General features: G+C 35.7%; 1 protein-coding gene across 3 annotated transcripts in view; it reads right to left on the minus strand.

Moving 5' to 3' along the window:
* The window catches only part of GKAP1 (G kinase anchoring protein 1), an 83,413-nt gene that overhangs the window by 23,618 nt on the left and 35,317 nt on the right, over positions 1 to 24,478 (minus strand). The gene's annotated exons all lie outside the window — the stretch shown is intronic.

Genomic DNA, 24,478 nt, shown 5'->3' on the forward strand with positions numbered 1-24,478 from the left:
TTTGAGTTGGGTACTGCTTGATTAAAAAAAAAAAAAAATTTGTCCATATACCATACAATTCACCCATTTAATATGCACAATTCAATGGTTTTTAATATATTCACAAGTGTGCAACCATAACTACAATAAGTTTCATCATCCCCAAAACAAATCCTGAACTTATTAGCAGTCATTCCCCATTTCCTCCTAATACCTTCACCCTTAGTTGTCCGCTGCATGACATTAATCTACCTTTTGTCTGTATAGATCTGCCTACTCTGGATATTTGATATAAATGAAACCATTCAACATGTGCCCTTTTGTGACTGGCTTCTTTCACTTAGTACAATGCTTTCAAAGTTCACCTATATTATGACATGTATCAATACTTCACTCCTGATTACCAAATAATATCCTACTGATGGATACACTACACTTTATTTCTCCATCCATTGGCTGATGGACATTTAGGTGGTTTCCACTTTTGGGCTGTTATGAATAATGCTACTATAAATATTTAAGAACAAGTTTTTGTGTGGCTATGTTTTCAATTCTCTTGGGTTTATACTTATGAGTAGCTGGGACATGTGGTAACTCTATGTCTAACTTCTTGAGGAATTGCCAGATAGTTTTCCAAAGCAGCCATACCATTTTATAATCCCATCAGTAGAACTCATGAGGGTTCTAATTTCTCCACATTCTCACCAACACTTGCCATTATAGTGAGTGTGAGTGGTATCTCACTGTGGCTTTGAGTTGCATTTCCCTGATGGCTAATGGGGCTGAGCATCTCTTTCATGTGCTTATTGGACATTGGTGTATCTTTTTGGAAACACATCTACTGAGATGTTTTGCCTACTTTTTAAATGGATTGCCTTTTATTTTTGAGTAGTAAGTTTTTTTACATATTCTGGATACAAGCCTCTTATCCAATATATGATTTGGAAATATCTTCTCCCATTCGATGGGTTGTCTTTTCACATTCTTGATAGTGACCTTTGTGTTACAAAAGTTCTGAATTTTGACAATGTCCAATTTATCCAAGAAACCATGACCTAACTCAGTTATGAAGATTTACTCCTATAATCTCTTCCAAGAGCTTTACTGTTTTAGCTCTTACATTTATGTCTGTAATCCATTTTGAGTTATTTTTTTATGTGTATGATGTGAACAAAGGGTCCAAACTCATTCTTTTGCATGTGGATATCCAGCATTATTTATTGTGAAGATCATTCCTTCCTCCACTGAATTGTCTTGGCACGCTTATACAAAACCAATTGAACATAAATTGGTTTCATAAAGAGTTTCCTTCTGGATTCACTTCTATTATGTCAACCTATATGTTTACCCTTATGCCATACCACACAACCCTGATTACTGTAGCTCTATATTGCTCAATCTTTTATATTTAAGAAATAACTTTTACATAAATTCTACATACCAGTGATAAAGAAACAAGATTTTATCACAATCTATTCAATTACATTAAATTAGAAATTTTACATGTTCTCCAATAAAAGCAGCATTTCCTCTACAACTTCTTGTCATAAAGACAGAGACTAAAGAAATGTTCCTCTTATTCTCCTTGGTTTCACAAATGTCCCACATTCTTGAGCTGTAACACTCAAACTTTACCCATTTCAGTTGTTTTTGTAAGCAAATGATCCAACAGTTCAAATTCCTTTCCTTTCATATTATCTTAGAAAGCATCTGAAAGAGGGGTGCCTGGGTGGCTCAGTTGGTTAAGCATCTGACCCTTGCTTCCAGCTCAGATTGTGATCTCACGGGTCTTGAGATCAAGTCCCTTGTAGTCAGGCTCTGCTTGGGATTCTCTCTCTGCTCCTCCCCCTCACGCACGCATGTGTGGCCCTGTGCAGGGGCTCTCTCTTAACATAAACATTTAAAAAAAGATAGCATTTTACAGAAATAAAGATGTGTATTGCTGCTTAAGAAATAAACAAATGACATTAAAAAGTTTGTGTATCACTTTGCATTTTGCAAAACACACAAGCATCACTTTGATTCTCATTACCATAAGAGATTAATAGAGCAAGACTTATTTTGTCACAAAGTAATCATGGCCTCAGGAAAGTTGAATAACTTGCCCATGAGTCATTCTATTGTTACATGGTACAGATATAACTCTAAGTCTACTGCTTAATAAAATATGTCCGGTATATTCTGGTAAGATTTTACTTTAAAGCAATAAATACAACAATGCTTAAAACAGCTAAGCTTTGACGGAAGGAATAACATGATGGCAACTAACAGGCCTCTGGATGTCACTTCTCTAAAGAGTACAGTTCTAGTCAACATCGTTGTTTTTTGAAGGCTACTACCATTAGCTGTAGAGGGTTACTACAGCATGCCTATCCCAAAGGTACTCTGTCCTGGAGTATTTTTCAGTGAAGCAGAAAATGTCTTTGTAGAATAAGGATAGAATTTTTCAAAATATAGTTTGATAGGAAACTAGGGGGAAAAGAAGCAAAAAGGAATTACCCACAACTCCCCTTACCACACACACATCCCAACAGAAAAAAGGCAAACATGTGGCAAATGTAAGAACACAGACTCTTTAATAAGTTGAGCCAATTCAATTTCAATTTAACTCAAATACTGAACATCTATTATGTGCCAAGCATACAGTGAGAAAGACAGTATGGTATTTGTATAAGTATAGCCTTATAGATCACTGGAACATAACTCAGAGTCTAGATCCTAGCTTTCACATATATGGTCAGTTTTTTAAAAAGGAGTCAAGGTATTCCTTTAAGGAAACAAGAGTATTCTCAACAAGTGGTGCAGGGACAACTGGGCACACACACGCCAAAGGTGAATTTGGCTTCTTTTTGCACACTGAATACAAAAATTAACTCAAAACAGATCCTGGAGAGGATCCTGGGAAGATGGTGGAGAAAGAAGCACCTCATCTAGACAACTGCACTGATAGAATCTATCTGATGTAACTATTTTAGAATTCTGGAATCTGTTGAAGGCTTGCAACTTCCAGGGAAAGACTTAGATGGTAAACTGAGATGAATTTTGGTTAATTTTAGCTCTTAATACAGTAGCAGCTACTCATCCCCTGTCCTCAGTCGTGTGGCAGGCAGCTGTGTGAAATGTTTGTGGAGCAATTTGCACAATTTATGGGAACTAGGGTGGGCAAAAAAGGACCCTGTCCTCCAAATAATGGGAATCTGCTCTGGTCACTGATTGCTGCTCTGATCACAGAAGTGCAGACAAAGAAACAAAGAGGCAGGCAGCCATTGTAGTTGTACCTCCTCACACTGTTGCAAGCTCCTCCCCCTCCAGCTGAAGTGACTTCCACTGGATTCAAAGGGTTGGTGCCCTTTTTCCCTCCTTCATATTTTGCTTTTTCACTTTTGGGAGCCAGACATTAAAAACTAGGACACTCAAAAGCAAATGTCTAGAAGGGGAAAATTAAAAAGTGACTGTGCACGTGCAAGGTAAAAGGCCCAGAAAAGACCTAAGAAATTAAGTTTACACCTCATGTTGATCCTTTGAACAGAGATAGCCTACAACAATTTAAAAAAAAAAAGGTTTTTTTTAAATAAAACCCACCACTATCCAAGGAAGGAGAATTTGATTTCCAGAGTTACCACATTATTAGTTTCAAATGTCTAGCACTTAACAAAAAAAATCACAATGTATTCAAAGAAATACAAAAGTGCAGCCTATTGAGAGGCAAAAAATAAATCAACAGAAACTGTCCCTGAAAAAGACATATGACAGTTATATGTGACAAAAACTTTAAAATTCTTTTTTTAACATTTATTCATTTTTTTTTTTTGAAAGGCAGAGAGACAGAGCACGACTGGGGGAGGGGCAGAGAGAAAGGGAGACACAGAATCCGAAGCAGGCTCCAGGCTCTGAGCTATCAGCACAGAGCCCGACACAGGGCTCGAACTCACGGACTGCGAGATCATGACCTGAGCCAAAGTCGGCCACTTAACTGACTAAGCCACCCAGGTACCCCTATGTGACAAAGACTTTATAATAACTATCATAAAAAGATGCTCAAAGAACTGAAGGAAGTTGTGGAAAAAATCAAGAAAACAATGTGTGAACAAAATGGAAATATCAGTAGAGACAGAAAATCTGAAAAGATACCAAAAAAAAAAAAAAACTCTGGAGCTGAAAAGTACAACTGAAATGACAAATTAAAGGCAGAACTGAACTAGCAGAAGAAAAAATCAGTGAACTTAAAGATAGGACAATGGAAATTACATAGGCAGAAGACTAGAAAGAATAATTGAAGAAAGTAAACACTCTAAGGGACCTATAGGATACCACCAAGCAGGACAATATACACATTGTGGGGGTCTCAGAAGGAGAAAAGACAAAGAAACAGAAAATATTTGAAGAAACGATAAGAAAATTTGCCATATTTGATGAAAGACATGAGTATAAACATCTAAGAAGTTCAAAGAATTTCAAGTAAGATGAACTCAAAGAGAGCCACACCAAGACCCACTATAAACAAACTTTCAAAACACAAAGAAAAAAATCCTAAAAGCAGTAAGAAGTAAATTACCACATACAAGGGAGCTTCACTGAGATCATCAGCAGATTTGTCTTCAGAAACGTTGGAGTCCAGAAAACATGGGCCAATATATTCAAATGCTAAAAGAAAAAAAACTTTCAACCTTTTTTTTTTTTTTTTAATGTGAGAGAGTACAAGCAGAGAAGAGGGGCAGAGGAGGAGAGAGTCTTAAGCAGGCCCCAGGCTCAGCATGGAGCTCAACGCAGGGCTTGACCGCATGACCCTGGGATCATGACCTGAGCCGAAAACAAGAGTCAGACACCCAAATGACTGAGCCACCCAGGTGCCCCATAACCAATTATCTTATATGTGGCAAAACTGTCATTCAGAAATAAAGGAGAAATCGAGACATTCCCAAATAAACAAAAACTGAGGTTGTTTGTAAACACCAGACCTGCCCTGGAAGAAATGCTCAAGGGAGTCCTGACAAGGTAGAAGAAAAGACAGTGACTCAGAGCCATTCAGAGAAACATAAACCTAAATAAAGGTAAATATATTGGTATGATAAAAGCCGGTGTTACTATAACAATGTATTTAACTAGATTTTTTTTTTCGAAAGATTTAAAAGATTAATACATTTAAAGAAAAAATAATTAGGGGTGCCTGGGTGGCTCAGTTGTTTGAGCATCTGACTTTGGCCTGGGCCACGATCTCTGGGTTTGTGAGCACAAGCCCTGCATCAGGCTCTGTTCTAACAGCTCGGAGACTGGAGCCTGCTTCAGACTGTGTCTCCCCCTCTCTCTCTGCCCCTCCCTAACTCGTGCTCTGTCTCTCAAAAACAAATAAACATTAAAAAAAATTTTTTTAAGAAAAAACAATTAGTGTAAAAGCTAGCATTACTATAACTTTGGTTTGTAACTCCCAATCTTGTTTTCTATATAATTTAGGAAACTAATGCATTAAAAAAATTTTTTTAACATTTATTCCTTTTTGAGAGACAGAGAGAGACAGCATACAAGTGGGCGGGGGTAGGGTGGGCAGAGAGAGTGGGAGACACAGAATCCAAAGCAGGCTCCAGGCTCTGAGTTGTCAGCACATCAGCACAGAGCCCAATGTGGGGCTTGAACTCATGAACCACGAGATCATGACCTGAACCTAAGTCAGATGCTCAACCGACTGAGCCACCCAGGCACCCCATAAAATAATCATTAGTTTATGTTTTGGGGCATGCAATGTACTAAGATGTAATTGTGTAACATCAACAACCAAAGGGCTAGGGATGGCAGTGTAAAAAGCAGAGTTTTTGCATGCTAATGAAGTTAAGCTGTTATAAATTCAAATTAGAGTGTTATAGCTTCAGGATGTTAAATGTAATCCCCATGGTAATCACAAAGAAAATAGCTACAGAATATACACAAAAGGAAACAAGAAAGGAATTTAAACATTTCACTACAAAAAATCAACTACACACAAAAGACAGTAATTCAGGAAATGAAGGACAACAAAGCTATAGGGCATATAAAAAATAAACAGCGCACTGATAGAAATCCCTCATCATCCATAATTACTTTAAATGTAAATGGAGTAAACTCCCTAATGAAAAGACAGAGATAGGCGGAATGGATAAAAACACACATCCAACTATATGGTCTCTACAAGAGACTCACTTGGGATCTAAAGACACAAATAGACTGAAAGTGAAGAGATGGAAAAAGATATACTGTGAATATAGTAACCAAAAGAAAGCAGGAGACTATAATGAATATCAGACAAAACAGACTTTAAAATCAAAAAAGTTTACAAGAGACAAAGACGACATTATATATTAATAAAAGGTCTAATACAGCAAGAAAATATAACAATTATAAAAATTTACATACCCAATGACATACCCATAAAAATATATGAAGTAAAAACTGAGAGAATTGAAGGGAGAAATAGGCAGTTCTATAGTAATAGTTGGAGACTTCAATAACCCACTCTCAATTATGAAGAGAATAATTAGAAGCTAAGTAGGGCAATAAAGAACTTAACACAATAAACCAACTAGATCTAACAAATACAGAACACTCTACTCAACAATAACAGTATACACATTCGTTTCAAGTGCACATGGGGCATTTCCTAGGACAGCCCACATATGAGGCCACAAATGAAGTCTCAATAGCTTTTAAAAGACAGATTATATAAAGTATCTTTTCAGACAACAACGGGATGGACGTAGAAATCAAAAACAGAGAAAAGTGGAAAATTTGCAAAATTGCAGAAATTAAACAACACAGTTTTAAATAATTAATGGATCAAGAAAGAAATCACAAGGGAAATTAGAAAAATACTTAGAGACAAATGAAAACCAAAACACACCATATCAAACCTTACAAGATGCATCAAAAGCAGTGCTAAAGGGGAAACTTATAGCTATAAATGCTTGCCTTAAAAAACAAGATCTCAAATCAACAACTCAACTTTACAACTTAAGGAACTAGAAAAAATAAACAAAAAACTAAACCCAATGCTAGCAAAATGAAGGAAATAAGATTAGAGGTAAACAAAATAGAGAATAGAAAAATAAGAGAAAATCAATGAAACCAAAAGTTGGTTCTTTAAAAAGATCAACAAAATTGACAAGTCTTTTTAGCTAGATGGACTAAGACTCAAATTGCTAAAATCAGAGATGTAAACAGGACGTTACTATTAGTTCTATAGAAATAAGCATTATAAAAGAAGACTATGAACAATTATATGCCAAATAAACTGGGTAACCTAGATGAAATGAACAAATTCCTAGAAACAAAAGCCTACCAAAAAGAAATCACGAATAATAGAAAATCTGAATAGACCTATAACTACTAAAGAGATGTAATTAGTAATCAAAATTCTCCCAACAAAGAAAAGCCTTGGACCTGATGGTTTGACTGGTGAATTCTATCAAACATTTAAAGGACTAGTATCAATGCTTTTCACACTTTTCCCAAAAATGGAGAAAATGCTTCATAAAGCAGCATAACCTTGATACCAAGACACAAAACACTTCAAGAAAACTATACACCAATGTCTTTTATAAATGGATGTAAATTAAAAAAATAAAAAAATAAATGTCCCTACAAAATATTAGCAAACAGAATTCAACAACTAATTGAAAGAATTATATACACCATGACCAAGTCAACCCATAGAAAAAGAAAAATATTTGCAAATCATATATCTACTAAGGGATTCATATCCAGAATATACAGAGAACATCTAAAATTCAATAATAACAAAAAAACAACAAACAACCCAATTTAAAAATGGGCAAAGGACTTGAATAGACAGTACTCCAAAGAAGATATATGAATGCCAATAAGCACATGAAAAAATTTTCAACATCACTAATGATTACGGAAATGCAAATCAAAACTACAGTGAATTACCACCTCATATCCATTAGAATGGTGTGTCTAGAAAGCAAGTGCCGGCAAGAATGTGGAGAAATCAGAACCCTTGCAAGTTGCTGGTGGGAATGTAAAACTGTACAACCACTGTTTAAAACAAGATGACTGCTCCTTGAGAAATTAAAAGCAGAATTATCCTATGATCTAGCAACTCCACTTCTGGGTGTATTCCCAAAAGAATTGAAAGCAGGGTCTCAGAGGTATCGGCACACTCATGTTCACAGCAGCAGCACTAACAGCAGCTAAAACATGGAAGCAATCCAAGTGACCACTGACAGACAAATAGATAAGCAAAATGTGGTAAATACATACAATGGAATACTACTCAGCCTTAAAAAGGAAAATTCTGCAATAATGTATAACATGGGTGAAACTTGAGGATATTAAACTAAGTAAAATAAGTCACAAAAAGATAAATACTGAATGATTATACTTATATGAGGTACTTAGAGTAGTCAAAGTCATAGAGACAGAAAGTAGAATAGTGGTTGCTGTGGGGACGGGAGAATGGGGAGTTATTAGTAAGTACAGATCTTCAGTTTTATAAGATGAAACGAGTTATTTATGGGGATGGATAGTGACGATGGCTGCACAATCTGAATGTACTCAGTATCACTGAACTATACACTTAAAATTGGTTAAGATGGTAAATTTTATATGTATTTTCCACAATCAAAAAATGGATCATAGGCTTTAAAGGAATAACTGAAACTATAAGGTTTCTACAGTAAATCACTGTGGACTTGGGTTAGGCAAGAGTATTAAATGAAACGCCAAAAGCACAATCCATAAAAGAAAAAAATGATAAACTAGACTTCATCAGAATTAAAAACTTTTGTGTTTCAAAAGACACTATTAAGAAAATAAAAAGGTAAATCACATCCTGGGAAAGAATATTTGCAAATCATATATTTGATAAAGGACTTATATCCAGAATGTGTAAAGGAATCTCACAAAACAGTACGACAATATACTTTAAAAATGAACAAAACATATGAATGGACATTTCACCAAAGAAGATGTAAGGCTGGCTGATGAGTACATGAAAAGATGCTCAAAAATCACTAGTCATTAGGGAAATGCAAATTAAAACAATGAGATATATGTTCTAGTATGGCTATCATCAAAACAAAAGACAACAGCAAATGTTGGCAGCGATGTGGAAAAACTGGAACCCTCATACATCACCGGTGGGAGTGATAAATGGTACATTCTGGAAAATAGCTTGACCTTCCTACCCATCAATTTCACTTCTAAGTATCCACCTAAATGAAAACAAATATCTACACAAAGACATGTATCAAGTATTCACAGCAAATGTCCATCAACTGGTGAATAAACATTTATACAATGAAATGCTATTCAGCAATAAAGTGAGATGAACTATTGACAGATGCTACAATGTAACATGGATAAATCTCAAAATAGACTATGGTTATGATTGCAAAGTTCTTTAAATTTATTATGTTACAGTATTGAATTATACACTTAACAAAGGGTAAATTATAACTCAATAAGATTCTTTTTATTTATTTTTATTATATTTTATTTATTTTGAGAGAGAGAGAGAGAAAGAGAGAGAGAGAGAGAGAACGCACACAAGCAAGGGAGAGGCAGAGAGAGGGAGAGAGAGAATCCCAAGCAGGCTCTGTGCCATAGTGCAGAGCCCGATGCAGGGCTTGAACCTACAAACCATAAGATCACGACCTGAGGTGAAACCAAGAGTCAGTCGCCTAACTGACTAAGCCACCCGGATGCCCCAAGACTGTTTCTTTTTAAAAAAGGACATCCATGATAGCACCATTTTAGTTAAAAACTAGAACATTACCAGTACCTTGTTCCCTACATAAGAGTAACTGTTAATATAAGTTTAGGATTTATTATTTCCATATTATATTAGTATATTATGGATGTATTACTAAACAATATTCATTTTCCATGGTTTTTATTATGAAATTTTCACCCACATACTTTACACCTGCATTTAATAATTTTTAAGGTTTTCCTTCACAATTTATCCCACCTCCTTTTGATTTTTACATTCTAGACATCATTTCACCTTAAAATTCACATGCAATTACAAAAAATTTTCTACTTTAACCAAATCATCACACTTAACAAAAATATTCTTTATCTTATACCTAGTTCAAATTGCTTCATAATATTATCTTATACCTAGTTTAAATTGCTTCAGTTATTATCGAAATGTCTTTTATTGCTAATCTAACTAGGGTTCAAAATTATATTGGTCATCTCTTAAATCTCCTTTAATCCAGAACACTCCTTTCCCACACTCCACTGTTCCTTCTCCATAATACTTTCTTATTGAAGAAACCAAGCCAGTTGTCCCGCAATTATCCATCTCCTAGATTTGCCTGACTGCTTCCTTTGGGTATCACTTAATTTGTACATGTAATCCCTAGATTCCTAAAATGGAAGTCAGATCTTAAGGCTTACTTCATCTGTGACTTAAACATACTTGGCAAGAATAATTTCTTTTGCTTGATTTTAAGATTTATAATTTGGTTATCACTCTGATGTAGTCTGAGACCTTTCACTCATCATTCTCTTTTGGATTCATCCATGTTACATGTGCCAGGCTCCCAGGACACACATAAGTATCTCTAGGGCATCTATACCTATGAACAAGTAAACTACTAAATCGTAAGTTGTAAGTTGTATCAAGGGTTACCAAACTATGGCCCAAAAGAAGCTTGTTGCCTTTTTTGTAAAGAAAGTTATATTAAAACACAGTCATGCTCATTCATTTATGTATTGCCTGTGGCTGCTTTTATACTACAGTGACCAAGTTCAGTAGTTGTGATAAAGATAGGATGTGCCCCAAAGCCTAGAATATTTGCTACCTCGGTTATAATGTATATTCGACTTTACAAAAACACAACATTTATACTAATTTATATTCCCTCCAATGTAAACTGACCCATAATCCCATTCATCTAGAACCTCTGACTCTTAAGATTTTCAAACTTCGTAATTTTTGCCTATCAGGTATTGCAGAGTGGTCTTAATTTGCATTTCTGATAGTAGCAAGGTTGGACATTTTTTACGGGATTTTTTTGGCTATTGTATTTCCATTTTATAAAATGCTTGATGTCTTTTACCTATATTTAAAATTTCTATCCTTTGAGATAGCAAGAAAACAAGACAGCCATTTCCTTTTTAATCATGTAATAGGACTTCTTTCTGTATCTGGATAATAATTTTCTAGGAGTTGTTTTGAAAATACTTTCTCTCAACTTTGTTTTATGGGTTTTTTACGATCTTTTTGCTCTTTTTGTAAATATAAGTTTTGAAAATATAAGTTATTCATTTTGAATAACAATTTACCAACCTTTCATTTTACAGTGTTTTTGTTAAGATTTTCTCTATGTATAGAGTCAAATATATATTCCATATTTTCTAGTTGTATGGGGTTTACAATTAATTGCCTTTCACATAGAAGTATTTTTTTTTTTTTAATTTTTTTTTTTCAACGTTTTTTATTTATTTTTGGGACAGAGAGAGACAGAGCATGAACGGGGGAGGGGCAGAGAGAGAGAGAGGGAGACACAGAATCGGAAACAGGCTCCAGGCTCCGAGCCATCAGCCCAGAGCCTGACGCGGGGCTCGAACTCACGGACCGCGAGATCGTGACCTGGCTGAAGTCGGACGCTTAACCGACTGCGCCACCCAGGCGCCCCTAGAAGTATTTAATCTACGTGGAATAGATTTGAATGAATGATAAAATATCGAGATCAATTTTACTTTTTCCCAATATGACTAACAACTGTCCCTTGCTTTTCCACATGTAAGACATTATGATGTTAAGTAATGAGCACATCGTGGAATTAGCACAGGAACAAATCAATCACCGAAACAGCCCAAAAACAGACCACTGCATATGTGGAATATTGATGAATGATAGATAATACATTAAATACAGTTCTTCTTTAAGGAGCTCTTGGCTATTATGCAGCCTTTGTTCTTCAATATTAGTAATCTGTTGAGTTCTTAGGGGGAAAAAGCTTTTAGGATTTTCATTGGAAACGCAAAGACAATTTGGGAAAAATTGTTACTTTTATTATAATAACGCTTATCCACACAAACAGCATGTCTATCTATGTAGATCATCTTTGTCTTTCAATAAAATTTTATAATTTGTTCCATATAGTTTCTTCATACTTTTCTTAGATCTTTAAGTATCTTGTAATTTTTTTTGTTGCTACTGCAAATAGTATCCTTTTGAAAAATAATTTCTCTTTTGCCACTTGCATAAAGAAAATCCAATTTTAAGCTTTTATTTTTTTGAGTTTTTAAATTTGAGTATAGTTGACACACAACGTCATATTAGATTTAGGTGTACCACATAGTGATTCAACGTCTCTATATTCTGTTATGTTCACAAGTGTAGCTACCATCTGTCAACATACATCGCTATTACAATATCACTGACTATATTCCCTATGCTGTGCCTTTTATTCCTATGATTTATTCATTCTAGAAGTCTGTTATCTCCCACTCCCCTTCACCCATTTTGCCCATCCCCACCCCCCCCCCCCCCATTCCACCGTCCTCTGGCAACCATCAGTTTGTTCTCTATATTTGCAGGTCTGATTCTTTTTGTTTCTTTATTCATTTATTAAATTCCATATGTGAGTGTTATCATATGGTACTTGTCTTTCTCAGTCCGACTTATTTCACTTAATACCCTTACGTCTACTCATGTTAAGCACATACAAAGCATATATACAGTTTGAAGATTATAAAAAATGACATGCTTACAAGTTACTGTCAAGGTATTTATAAAACTCTCCTAGCGCCCCAGAAGATTCCTTGCTTCTCCTTTCTTCTCCATTAAGGGGGTGACTATCTGAACTTTCTGTGATAATCTCTTTGACTTTATTGCCTGTCAACCTATGCATGCATCCCTAAACATTAAGTTCAATTTTGCTTGTTTTTGAACTTTTTATGAAATCATGTTGTTCCTGATAACAATAATTCATTCACTTTCAATGCTGACTAGTATTCCATTGAGTAAATTTGCCAGTTTGTTATTTATTTCATGGTTGATGGGCATTTAGATTCTTTACAGGTTTTGATCTTAACGAACAATGATGCTTTAAACTCTCATATAGGTATAGTGGTCCACATAAGCACACATTACTACAGAGTATGTACTCGGGAGTAAAAGTGCTGGGTTGTGGGTTATGGGCATCATCAACTTCAGTTTGGAAAACTAATTTTTACTTACAATTTTTATTTAATTTTTAATTAAATATTTCTTATTGAGGTATAATTGACATATAGCATTATGTTAGTTTCAGGTATATAACCATAATTCATTTGTATATACTGCAAAATGATCACCACAGTTATTTAGTCTAATTAGCATGTTACCATACAGTTACAGAACATTTTTTCTATGATGAAAACATTTAAGATTTCAAATAAGTAATACAGTATTAACTGCAGTCACCATGCTATACATTATATCTCCATGACTTATTTTACAACTGTAACTGTACTTTTTGCTTCCCTCCACCCATTTTGCCTGTTCCCTCACCCCCAATCAGTTCTCTGTAACTATGATCTTGGCTTGAGGTTTTTTTGTTTGTTTTTTGTTTTAGATTCCACATATAGGTGAGATCATATATTATTTGTCTTTGACTTATTTCATTTAGCATAATGCCAAAGTCCATCCATGTTCTCATAAATGGCAAGACTTCATTTTTTTTTTATGGCTGAATATTCCATTGTATATACATGTACCATGATTTCTTTATCCAATCATTCACTGGTGAAACTTAAGCTGTTTCTAGGTCTTGGCTCTTATAAATGATGCTGCACTGAACATGTGGATGCATGTATCTTTTCAAATTAGTGTTTTCTTTTCTTCATATAAATACCCAGAAGTGGAACTGCTGGGTCATACAATAGTTCCATTTTTAATTTTTTAAGGAACCTCCATATTGGTTTCCATAGCAGTTGCACCTCTGCATTCCCACCAACAACGCATGAGGATTCCCTTTTCTCCACACCTTTGCCAACATTTGTTATTTCTTGTCCTTTTTGATAACAGCTATTCTAACAGGTGTTAGGTGATATCTCATTGTGGTTTGGGTTTGCATTTTCCTGATGATTAGTGATGTTGAGCATCTTCTCACGTACCCATTGGCCATCTGTATGTTTTCTTTGGGAAAATGTCTATTCATATCCTCAGCCCATTTTTTAAAATGTTTTTATTTTTGAGAGACTGACACAGAGACAGAGAGACAAAGTACGAGTGGGAAAGGTGCAGATAGAGAGGGAGACACAGAATCCGAAGTAGGCTCCAGGCACCGAGCTGTCAGCACGGAGCTTGATGTGGGGCTCAAACCCACTGACTGCGAGATCATGACCTGAGTCAAAGTCGGATGCTCAACCGATTGAGCCACCCAGGTGCCCCCCTCAGCCCATTTTTTAGTGAACAACATGTTTGGGCTTTAGCTCTTGAACTGTACAACTTTTTTATATATATTTTGAATACCAACCCCTTATTAGATATATGATTTGCAAATATTCTCTTCCATCCATTTCTTCCACATCATTTTGATGATGGTTTCCTTTGGAGTGCAAAAACTGTTTACTCTGATGTCGTCCCACTTGTTTGTTTTTGTTGCCTCTGCTTTTGACGTCAAATCCAAAAAATCATTGCCAACAGTGGTGTCCAACTTACCACCTAGGTTTTCTTTTAGGAGTTTTTTTTAAGTTGAAGTATAGTTGACATACAATACTAAATTCATTTCAGGTGTACAACACAGTGATTCAACAATTCTATACATTACACGATGCTCACCACAGTAAGTACAGTCACCATTCCGTGTTGTAATACAATGCTATATTATTATATTCCCTATGCTTATAGAACTTTTATGTTATTCCCTGTAACTTTTTCATTTTATAACTGGCAGTTGTATTTTTTTTTCAGTATTTATATGGTCCTTTATTTGCCTAGAGTGTTTCAACTGCTTCCTCACACACATAATTCTTTTTTTTAATTAATTTATTTTTATTTTATTTTTTAAATTTACATCCAAGTTAGTTAGCATATAGTGCAACAATGATTTCAGGAGTAGATTCTTTGATGCCCCTTACCCATTTAGCCCATCCTCTCTCCCACAACCCCTCCAGTAACCCTCTGTTTGTTCTCCATATTTAAAAGTCTCTTATGTTTTGTCCCCCTCCCTGTTTTTATATTATTTTTGCTTCCCTTCCCTTGTGTTCATCTGTTCTGTGTCTTAAAATTCTCATATGAGTGAATTCATATGATATTTGTCTTCCTCTGATTAATTTCACTTAGCATAATACCCTCTAGTTCCATCCACATAGTTGCAAATGGCAAGATTTCATTCTTTCTGATTGCTGAATAATATTCCATTGTATATATATACCACATCTTCTTTATCCATTCATCCATTGATGGACATTTGGGCTCCTTCCATACTTTGGCTATTGTTGATAGTGCTGCTATAAACACTGGGGTGCATGTGCCCCTTTGAGACAGCATACCTGTATCCCTGGATAAATACCTAGTAGTGCAATTGCTGGGTCAGGGGTAGTTCTATTTTAAATTTTTTGAGGAACCTCCATACTGTTTTCCAGAGTGGCTGCACCAGTTTCCATTCCCACCAGCAGTGCAAAAGAGATCCTTTTTCTCCGCATCCTTGCCTGGAAGTTGTATTTCTTAATCTCTCCATTTTACCTACTCCTCCACCACCCTCCCCTCTGGCAGCCACTAGTTTCTTCTCTATTTATGAGTCTATTTATGAGTTCTGTTTCTTAGTTTTGTTTTTTAGATGCCACATATAAATGAAATTATATGGTATTTGTTTTTCTCTGTCTGACTTGTATCTCTTAGCATAACACCCACTAGGTCCATCATGTTATCACACATGGCAAGATTTCATTTTTCTTCCTTCTTCATTTCTTCTTCTTCTTGCTAACTTTTCTAGGAATTTTATGGTTTTAGGTCTTACATTTATATCTTCAATCCATTTTAAGTTAATTTTTGTGTATGGTATAAGACATTGGTCCAGTTTTCCCAACACCATTTATTGAAGAGACTGTCCTTCCCCATTCTATAGTCTTGCTTCCTTTGTCATAAACTAATTGACCACATATGTGTGGATTTATTTCTGAGCTCTCTATTCTGTTCCATTGATCTGTGTCTGTTTTTATGCCACATTTAAAGTTTGGTATACCAAACTTTAACTCCAGTACAGTTTGAAATCGGGGAGCATGATACTTCCAGCTTTGTTGTTCTTTCTCAAGACTGCTTTGGTTATACATGGTCTTTTGTGATTCCATACAAATTTTAGGATTGTTTGTTCTATTTCTCTGAAAAATCCCACTGGAATTTTGATAGAGAGTGCATTGAAACCTGTACATTGGGGCGCCTGGGTGGCTCAGTCGGTTGAGCGGCCGACTTCGGCTCAGGTCACGATCTCGCGGTCCGTGAGTTCGAGCCCCACGTCAGGCTCTGTGCTGACAGCTCGGAGCCTGGAGCCTGTTTCGGATTCTGTGTCTCCCTCTCTCTGACCCTCCCCTGTTCATGCTCTGTCTCTCTCTGTCTCAAAAATGAATAAATGTTAAAAAAAAAAATTAAAAAAAAAAAAAAGAAACCTGTACATTGCTTTGGGTTGTTTGGACATTTAAACAATATTAATTCTTCCAATCCATGAGCGTGGGATATCTTTCCATTTATTTGTGCCTTCCTCAATTTCTTTCATCAATTATAGTTTTCAGGGTACAAGTCTTTCAACTCCTTGGTTAAATTTATTCCTATGTATTCTATTGATACAACTGTAAATGGGATTGTGTTAATTTCCCTGATAATTTGTTATTATTAGTATATAGAAACGCAACAGATTTTTGTATATTGATTACATACACTTCATTAGTTCTAACAGTTTTTTGGTGAGGTCTTTATTGGGTCTTTTCTATACACAACATCATATCATCTACAAACAGTGACAGTTTTACTTCTTCCTTTCCAATCTGGATGTCTTTTATTTCTCTTTCTTGCCTAATTGCCCTGGCTAGGACTTCCAGTACTATGTGGAACAAAACTGTTTGTAACAAGTCACCTTTTCATAAGCATTATATACCATTATTTCGTATCCTCACCAACAATTCAAATCATGAGATGCTTTGGTTTTTGCCAAACTGGAGGTTAATTAATATTCTCACTGTGGTTTTAATTTGCATTTTCATGATTAATACTGAAGTTAAACATCTTTTCATATGTTTTTAGGCAATATATATATATATATATATATATATATATATATATATATATATTCTTTTGTGAGTACTTGTTTTTTCATCCATTCTTCAACTGAGCTCTATTTTGGAAAAAAATCTTTTCCTATGCTGAAGATTATCCTTGCACTTTTCTAATATATTTTGATGGAAAGAAGTCCTTCATTTAATGTATAAATTTGAATCTAGTGGGTTTTGTGTCTTTCCTACCCTAAAGTTATAAAAATATTCCTATATTAGCACCTAAAAGCTTTATAACATAGCCTCTGACTTTTAGGTTTTTGATCCACTGTGGAGAAATTTTTATGTATGATATGAAGTAATAATCAAATCTTGTTTTCCATAAAAATACTCAATTGCCCCAAAATAATTTATTTTAAAAAGTTCATCTTTTACCCAGTACTATTCCACATCACTCTGTTACAGATCAAGGTTACACAGTGGTTGGCCTGTTTCTGTGCTATTTTTTTTCTAATGGCTATTTATTTATCATTATCCCTATACCTACTATACTAATTATTAATTTTATAAAAAATCTTGAGGGACACCTGGGTGGCTTAGTCGGTTAAGTGTCTGACTTTGGCTCAGGTCATGATCTCATGGTTCGTGGGTTTGAGCCCCTCATGGGGCTCTGTGCTGACAGCTCAGTCTGGAGCCTGCTTCCGAATCTGTCTCTCCCTCTCTGCCCCTCTCCAACTTGCAACCTGCCTCTCTCTCAAAATAGACAAACATTAAAAAAAAATAATGAAAAATTTTGATATCTGGTTGGGCAAATTCTCCTATCTTTTTCTTCAAGAATGTTTTGGTTATTCTTGGTCCTTTGCATTTCCATATTAATGTTTTACAAGTGCTTTAGTTTTCAGTTTAAAAACTACATTGTCAGGGCGCCTGGGTGGCTCAGTTGGTTAAGCGTCTGACTTCAGCTCAGGTCATGATCTTGCCGTCCGTGAGTTCGAGCCCTGCATCAGGCTCTGTGCTGACAGCTCAGAGCCTGGGGCCTGTTTTGGATTCTGTGTCTCCCTTTCTCTGCTCCTCCCCTGCTCACACTCTGTCAATCTCTCTCTCAGAAATAAACATTAAAAAAAAAAACAAACCTAAATTGTCAAAACAAAACAGAAACAGACTCATAAATGCAGAGAACTGGTGGTTGCCAGAGACAAGGGGGTGGTCGTGGGAGACATAGATGAAGGAGATTAAGATATACAAGCTTCCAGGAGCGCCTGGGTGGCTCAGTTGGTTGAACATCTGACTTCAGCTCAGGTCATGATCTTGTGGTTTGTGAGTTTGAGCCCCATGTCGGGCTCTGTGCTGACAGCTCAGAGCCTGGAGCCTGCTTCAGATTCTGTGTCTCCCTGTCTCTCTGCTCCTCCCATGCTCATGCTCTGTCTCTCTCTGTCTCTGTCTCTCAATAATAAATAAACATTAAAAAAAAATTTTAAAGATACACAAGCTTCCAGTTATAAAATAAATAAATCATGGGGATTTAAAGTACAGCATAGGCAACATTCTCAGTAATATTGTAATAACTTTATATGGGGACAGATGGTAACTACACTTACTGTAGTGAGCAATCTGTAAGGTATATGAATGAATGTTGAATCATTACGTTATATACCTGAAACTAATGTAATATTGCAGGTCAACTTTACTTCAATTAAGAAAAAACTGAATTGTGGGGTGCCTGGGTGGCTCAGTTGGTAAGCATCCGACTTTGGCTCAGGTCATGATCTTATGGTTCGTTAAGTTCAAGACCCATGTGGGACTCTGTGCTGACCTCTCAGAGCCTGGAGCCTGCTTTGGATTCTGTGTCTCCCTCTCTCTCCCCCTCCCTGCTCATACTCTGTCTCTCTCAAAAAAAACCAAACATTAAAAAATTTATTTTTTATTTTTTATTTTTTTTTTAATTTTTTTTTTTTTAACGTTTATTTTTCAGACAGAGAGAGACACAGCATGAACAGGGGAGGGGCAGAGAGAGAGGGAAACACAGAATCGGAAGCAGGCTCCAGGCTGAGCCATCAGCCCAGAGGCTGACGCGGGGCTTGAACCCACAGACCGCGAGATCGTGACCTGAGCCGAAGTCGGACGCTTAACCGACTGAGCCACCCAGGCGCCCCTAAAAAATTTTTTTAATAAAAATTTAAAAAAATAAACTAACTTGTGATTTTGATTGGGATTGCACTGATTTTATAAATTAATTTGAGAAAAAGTGACATCTTTATGACAATAAGTCAAGGTATATTCCTCCATTTAAGTCTTTACTCTCTTGCAATAAAGTTTAAAATTTTCCCAATATAGGCCTTCCACATCTTTATTAAATTTATTGCTAGGTGTTATTATAATGTATTATTGTAAAAAAAAATACTGATTTTAATTACACTGTCTGCTGTTAGTGGCATATAGAAATACAAACAATTATTGAAACTGTATCTTCATTTATAGTGAAAGTAACTAAAGCTAGCATTATAAAAACCTTTTGTCAGCCTCCCTACCAGGAATGCAAAAATAACTTTCCTTATTTCATAAACTCCTATAACTCCACAAGGGTAAAATAGTACATCTACTTTGAAAAACTGTAAGTAGTTTCTTACAGTTGAACATACATACATCAAGGCAACAAAAGACTCAGCATAAGGAATATAGCCAACGATATTATAACAATGCTATATATGATAGCTACACCTGTGGTGAGCACAGCAAAACATACAAAGTTGTCAAATTACTATGTTGTACACCTGAAACTAATATAACATTGTGTGCCAAATACACTCAAATTTAAAAACAAGAAAGAAAAATAGGGGCACCTGGGTGGCATTGTTGGTTTAGTATCAGGACTCTTGATCTCAGCTCGGGTCATGATCTCACAGTTCATGAGTTTGAGCACCACACTGGGCTCTGCACTAATGGCACGGAGTCTGCTTGGGATTCTTTCTCTCCTCTGCCCCTCCCCTGCTTGTTCATTCTCTCTCTCTCTCTCTCTCTCTCTCTCAAAAATAATAATAATAATAATAACAAACTTAAAAAAATAAAAAAATAAAAAATAAGAAAGAAAAACAAACATACATCTACCCCATGACACAGCAATTTCATTCTTAGGTTTTTACCTAAGGGAAATTAAACCTATGTTCATAAAAAGACTTGAATGTTCACAGGAGTATTATGTATAATTTAAAAAGTAGAAACAACCCAAATGTCCAACTGATGAATGTGTAAATAAAATCAAATACAATGGAATACTATTAGCAATAAAAAGGAATGAAGCACTGATACATGCTACAACATAAACAAACTTGTAAAAACATCATGCTAAGTGTAAGAAATCTCAAAAAACCACATTTTGTATGATTCCATTTATACTTAATGTCCAGAACAGGCAAATCTATGCAGACCACATATATTACTTGTTACTTAAGCTGGTGGGGGTGGGGGAGAAGCTGGTGGCTGGCTGGGAAGAAGGGGTATGGGGAATAACTGGTCATGTGCACAAGGTTTCTTCAGGGGTGATAGAAATATTCTAAAATCAGATTATGGTAATGGCTGCACAACTCTAAATAAACTAAAATCGACTGAATTATACACTTAAAATGGATAGCTTTTATTGTATTACACCTAAATAAATTGATTTTAAAAAATGCTCTAACAGCCTTATTCATAATGGCAAAAAATGGAAACTAAATGTCCATTAATAGGAGAATAAATAAACACATTATGATATATTCACACCATGGAATACAACTTAGCAATGAAAAGGAAAAAAAGTACTGATACACACAATATTGATAAACCTTCAACATTTTGGGAGGGAAAGAGCCAGTCCAAAGAATAACATATTGTATGCTTTACTTTAAATAAAGAGGCAAAATTAATCTATGGTGATAGATATCACAACACTGGTTGCCTGTGGGAAGAGGGGGCAGAGTACATGAGAAAATGGCATAGGGCAGCAGGGAACTTACTGGTGTGATGGAAAATGTTCTTTACCTTGTTAGGGATGTAGGTTCGTATAGTTATATTTATGTGTCAAACTTCATCAAACTGCACACTTAAGACCTGTACATTCTATTGTGTGTAAATTATACTTCAATTAAAAAAACAAACCTCAATTTCTTTATCCATTCATCAGTTGATGGACATTTAGGCTTTTTCCACAATTTGGCTATTGTTGAGTACTACGTGGCAATGAGAAAGAATGAAATATGGCCCTTTGTAGCAACGTGGATGGAACTGAAGAGTGTGATGCTAAGTGAAATAAGCCATACAGAGAAAGACAGATACCATATGTGTTCACTCTTATGTGGATCCTGAGAAACTTAACAGAAACCCATGGGGAGGTGAAGGAAAAAAAAATGAGGTTAGACTGGGAGACAGCCAAAGTGTAAGAGACCCTTAAAAACTGAGAACTGAGGGTTGATGGGGGGGGGGGGGGTGGGAGGGAGGGAAGGGTAGGTGATGGGCATGGAAGAGGGCATCTTTTGGGATGAGCACTGGGTGTTGTATGGAAACCAACTTGACAATAAATTTCATATATTAAAAAAAATAAATTAATTAAAAAAATAAAATAAAAAAACAAACCTACCTTCCTACTGAGTCCCTATTTCCTAATTGAAGAACACATCATTTATAGAATAAACTGACAAATATTAATGCTTGAACAACATTCCTTTTAAACTTCCAGGGGATGCAAGGCACCTTTAGAAGAACAGTCTCCCAGCTTTACAGTTTTAAGATACATTAATATATAGTAACATGCAAACCTCAAATGCTCTATCTACATGCGCGATTTCTCTTTTGCTACATTTGAGTGCTTTTAACTTATCCAAGGGGAAATCTAAATAATGGCATTATTAAATGAGCTATTATATTAAAGATGACATCATATATGATGTAAGTCTACTTTCTTCTCCTCCCTAAGATAGATCCTGGTAGATTCAAGTCTTAAACTTGAAATATTTACTTATTAAGCCCTTATTATGCTACATATGGTCTACTCTCATGGAACTCATTATCTACTGAAAAACACGAAAATTAACACATAATAATAAATACAATTAAGTGCTCTTCTACAGACATGTCAGAAATAGCAAGTATCTGTAAGACATGCAGCCACTTCTTCCTCTTTATAAATGGCACACATAATTAATCAATAGTGGAATTTTTTCTTGCTGAGTAAGGATGCAGTCTCAGAATTCTACCTACATGCAATGCTCCATTAAATGGAAGGCCCTAACAATGTGCTTGAACAGACAGAAGAAATAAAATCAATGTGCTTCTGATATATTGTAAAAATATATGGGAGAAACAGACCCAAAAAAGGCTAGAGAAGGTTTTAGTGAGAAAGCAGGACATTCATTCATTCATCAACCAACTTCCATTTACATTACCTACTATGTGAAGGGAATTAGAACTAACAGGAAAACTAAATCAACAACATATAGTCCCAGACCTCTAGGAACTCATTCTAGAGAAGAAGCAAAACAATGATAAAAGTGTTGAGTGCTATGAAGTACATACAGAATACCCTGGGCATCTAAATAAGACCAGGATAAAAATGACTCTTTAGCCAAGTTCTGAAGCATAGTTAGCCAAATAAAGATGGAAGGGGAGTGACATCACCAAGATGGCGACATGGGTTGTTCCTGACTTCGCTCCCATCCCAGAACTAACAACTATTCATGCATAAGATACCACTGAGAAAGATGGTAGGGAAGAATACATAGGTAGACAAGGCAGCATGAAAAAATACAGTATGTTCAGAAAAGCTCTAAACACTTTTGCATGCTTCATGCAGGGTCAATCATGACATATGAGAATGATTTTTAAAAAGTAGTAAGGGGCGCCATCTGGGTGACTCAGTTGGTTAAGCGTCTGACTTCCGCTCAGGTCATGATCTCACAGTTTTTGAGTTCGAGCCCCACATGCTCTGTGGTGATAGCTCAGAACCTGGAGACTGCTTCGGATTATGTGTCTTCATGTCTCTCTGCCCCTCCCCCACTCACGATCTGTCTCTCTCCCTCTCTCTCAAAAATAAACATTAAAAAAAATTTTTTTTAAGTAGTAAGGGAAGAGCAATGGCTGGGAGACTACTGGTCTCATAAATTCTCCTCTACCATTCAATTATTACTATATGCATGTATTCTTGAAGTAAAAATTTTAATTTAATGAAAAATATGCTCTAAAAACATAATGGATAAAGGAAATAATCATTAATAGTTGCTAAAAGCATTAAGGGGAAACTTTATAATGGTTGACAACACTTGAACCCACTGATCAAGTTTTAAAATAAACTTTTTATTTATTTATTTTGAGAAACCAGAGCGTTGGGGAGGGGGAGGGAGGGGGAGAGAGAGAGAGAGAGAGAGAGAGAGAGAGAGAGAGAGAGAGAGAGAGAGAATCCCCAGCAGACTCCAGAGTCAACACAGAGTCCAACATGGGGCTCGAATTGATGAACGGCGAGATCATGACCTGAGCAGAAACCAAGAGTCGGACGCTTAACCAATTGAACCACCCAGGTGCCCCTAAATTAAACTTTTAATTTTAAAATACTCTTAGATTTACGTAAAATTTTGGATAGTACAATTTCCATATATCTCTTACTCAGTTTCCCCTGTTGATAACATCTTACATTATTATAGTATGCTTTCCCACTAAACAACCAACATTGGTACAATAGTATAGCTAGATTCCACGCTTTATTTGGATTACACTAGTTTTCCCCTAATGTTCTTTTTCTGTTCCAAGATTCCACCTGGGATATACTACATTTAGTTGTCATGTCTCCTTAGCCTTCTCTGGTCAATGTCAATTTCTCAGACTTTGTTTTTAGTGACCTTGATAGTTTTGAGCAATACTAGTCATTCAGGTCAGGTATTTTGCAGAATGTCCCTTAATTTGGATTTGTCTAATGTTTTTGTTTGACTGGTTTTATGTGTTTTTTGCAAGGAAAATCACACAAGTATAGGTCATTCTCATCACATCATATCAAGATGGCATGCTATCAACATGAAATATCACTAATAATATTGATTACCTGGTCAAGGTTCTGTTTACCAGGTTTCTACAGTGTAAAACTAATTTTCCTCCCTTTCTGTACTCTATTCTTTGGAAGCAAGTTACTAAGTACAACCCATACTCAAGAAGAGTGGAGGGAGTTAAGCTCCCTCTCTTGGAAGGGGAATATCTGCGTAAATTATTTGTAATTTTCTGTATGGAAGATTTGTCTCTTCTCTTTTATATATTTATTCAATCAGTTATTTATGTAAGTAAT

Source organism: Panthera leo, chromosome D4 (genome assembly GCF_018350215.1).
Source record: "Panthera leo isolate Ple1 chromosome D4, P.leo_Ple1_pat1.1, whole genome shotgun sequence".
NCBI lineage: Eukaryota > Metazoa > Chordata > Mammalia > Carnivora > Felidae > Panthera > Panthera leo.